Source organism: Mus pahari, chromosome 23, assembly GCF_900095145.1.
Source record: "Mus pahari chromosome 23, PAHARI_EIJ_v1.1, whole genome shotgun sequence".
NCBI lineage: Eukaryota > Metazoa > Chordata > Mammalia > Rodentia > Muridae > Mus > Mus pahari.
Window position 1 is genome coordinate 30,963,182 of NC_034612.1, and position 3,170 is coordinate 30,966,351.

Below are 3,170 nucleotides of genomic sequence, written 5' to 3' on the forward strand. Positions count from 1 at the left end.
TCTTTGGGTTAATGGTAAAATGTGGGGGTGTGGCTCAGTGGTAGAACCCCTGCCTAGAATCCCCCAGTGAGGGGCTGGGGGTGTGGCTCAGTGGTAGAGCCCCTGCCTAGAATNCCCCAGTGAGGGGCTGGGGTGTGGCTCAGTGGTAGAACATTTCCTTAGCATGTGTGAAGCCTTGGGTTCAATTAGGATCTTTGGCACAAAAAAATAAAAATTAGAGGCTGGAGAGATGGCGTAGTAGTTAAGAACACTGGCTGCTCTTCAGAGGACCAGAGTTCAATTCCCAGCACCCACATGGTGGCTCACAACTGTCTGTAACTCCAGCTCCAGGGGCTCTGATGCCCTCACCATGCAGGCAAAACACCAGTGTACATAAGAAGAAGTAAATGAATAAACAAAGTTAGGAAATAAATAAAAAAGCAAGGTTTTCTCCCTGGCTGTGATGGCTCCCCTCTGTAACCTCAGCATTGGTGGGCCCGAGGAGGCAGGAGTGACATGAATTCTAGGTTACTGTGAGCTACAGAGAGACTCTTTTTTTTTTTTTTTTTTTTTAAGATTTATTTATTTATTGTATGTAAGTACACTGCAGCTGTCTTCAGACACTCCAGAAGAGGGCGTCAGATCTTGTTACGGATGGTTATGAGCCACCATGTGGTTGTTGGGATTTGAACTCTGGACCTTTGGAAGAGCAGTCGGGTGCTCTTACCTGTTGAGCCATCTCACCAGCCCTGAGAGACTCTTTCTCAAGGGAATAAAGTCAGAGTGTGATCAGCACTGTACCAATGTTCTCTGTTAGCTTGTATGTACATCTGTGTACACATATGTGCACACAGCACGCACACACACACACACACACACACATTCTCTTTCTCCCCCACAGACTCACACACATCAACCCCCCCCCACACCCCCACAGATGGGGGAGGAGGGAGGGAGACAGAGGCCAGAAAACCAGAGATTCCTGTATCCCCTCAATCTGTGATCCATGGGTGGCTGTTTTGTTTGGGGTTCTTGTTGGCAGTGCTGTAATGGAGTCCGAGGACACAGTCTCTTGTATTCTTGGTATATCTGTGATGCTCAGGCTCAGAGACCACTTGCTGGACCTTCAAGCACCCCCTGCATCCATGCCTCAGTTTATGGTTCCGTGACATGGGATTCTATTTCTCTTTCCCCTTGTAGAACTCAGGGCAGCCAACCCTGCTAGGCAGACGTCAGCACAGGCGTGAGCTGAGCTCTGGGATCACAGCAGTCCTGTGTGACTGTGTATGGCTTGGGGCCCAGATGCGTGACCCCTCGGCCTCCGCCTGAGCCAGGCTGGCCAGAGGACAATGCCTAGCTTGGGACAACACTAGGCCTTCCCCTGGCTGTCAGGAGGCAGGATTAGATGCAGAACAATGCAGTCCCCGATCAAACCTGCAGCTGTAACTCAGGCCCCAGACGCTGCCAGGACCATAAATTTGGCTGGAAAGTGCAGCTCTAGCAGTTTGGGAACAAGAGCGGGGGAGGCCGGGGGAGGCCGAGTGAATTACAGCTTTGGGAGGCGGCGAGGCCCCCTGCCCCGCATTGTTAGCCCAGCCAGGGATTGATTGCTTACTGGCTCTAATGAAATTGAATTTTAATTTATATCCTAGCCCACAGTGGGGGGCCAGGGCCGGCCCTTGGAAAGGTGGGCTTCCCCCCTGGAGGGGTGTTCTTCTGACAAGAGAGCTTGTAGTCAAGTCCTACAGGAGAGAGGAGTGGTCATCCTGGGGGCACCAGCGCCCTAAAATTCCTTTGTGTGTGTGTGTGTGTGTGTGTGTGTGTGTGTGTGTGTATGTGTGTGTGTGCGTGCTATATGTGTTGGTGTGTGTTCATGCATATGCACATGTATGTGGAAGCCAGAGGTCAATGCTTGCATGTCTTCCTTAATCGATTTTTATCTGATTATTTTAAGTTTCTTTGTGTGTGTATATATATTGTGTGTGTGTCCGTGTGTGTGTGTGTGCCCGTGTACGTGTGTGCGTGTGTGTGGTATGCTTACACCACAGTGAGTGTGCAGAGGTCAGGCAGGGGACATCCTGGAGCATCGGTCTTACCTTCCCACCTGTTTGAGAAGGGTCTTGCTATTGTGGATGCCAAGCTAGCTGCCCCTAAGCTCCTGAGCATTCTTCTATCTCCACTTCCAGTCTCATCACAGGAGCCCTGGATTGGAGATGAGTACACTAATGTGCAGTTTTTAATCTGAGTTCTTGGGATTCGAACTCAGATCCTTATGCTTGTGTGGCAAGCGCTTTATTCACTAAGCCATCTCTCCAGACCATCTGCACACTACTTTTTTTTTTTTTGGACAGACTCTCACCAGGAGCTCAGTTTTGGCTCGGCGGGCTGAGCATGGAGTTCCTGGGGAATCTCTGGCTCCCTGTCGCTAGGATAACGGGCATGTGCTGCCACACCCAACTTCCCATGTAGGTGATGGGGATTCAAACTCAGGTCCTTCCTTATGCTTTATTACAAGTATCCCACCGGCCAAGCCAGCTCCCCACCCTCTCTTTGGTAGGTTTGATAGGGTCTAAGTACATAGCCTTGGATGTGGTCTAGCATTTGCTATTTAGCACAGCCTGACCTCGACCTTGCAATTCTCATGCCCCAAATGCCTAAGAGCTGGGATGGCAGGTGTACACTACCATGCCCAGCTTCATCCCCACATTTTAAGGTCCCCCCAGCCGTGGGCTCTGGGCAGGTGCTCATTCCTGTCTTCCCCTGCTGGAGAACTCTAGAAGCTCAACTGGAGGGCCCCCCCACCCTTGTCTTTGTAGAAACTTTCCTAGGTGCAATAAGGAAATAGAAATGGTTCTTGGGGCTCACAAGGGTCCCCTGACTCCTTCACCTCTCCCATGTGTCTCCAAAGATGGCACATCAGAGCCCCTGTGTGGCCAGGTGTAGTAGTATATGTCTGTAATCCCAGTACTCAAATGAGACAAGAGTTTCAGCTGGTTCAGGACTTGCCTGGGCTACACAGCCAGCTCTAGGCCAGCCTAGGCTATGTAGTGGGACATGTTATAACCACCCAGCCTCGTCACAGCACACCAAACCCTTGCTGCCCCCTGGGCTATTTAGCATAAGCTTTCCCAGGGCATGCGATGTGTTGGGCACCGTTTCCCATGGGTGTCGGCGCAGCTCCACCTCCTCTT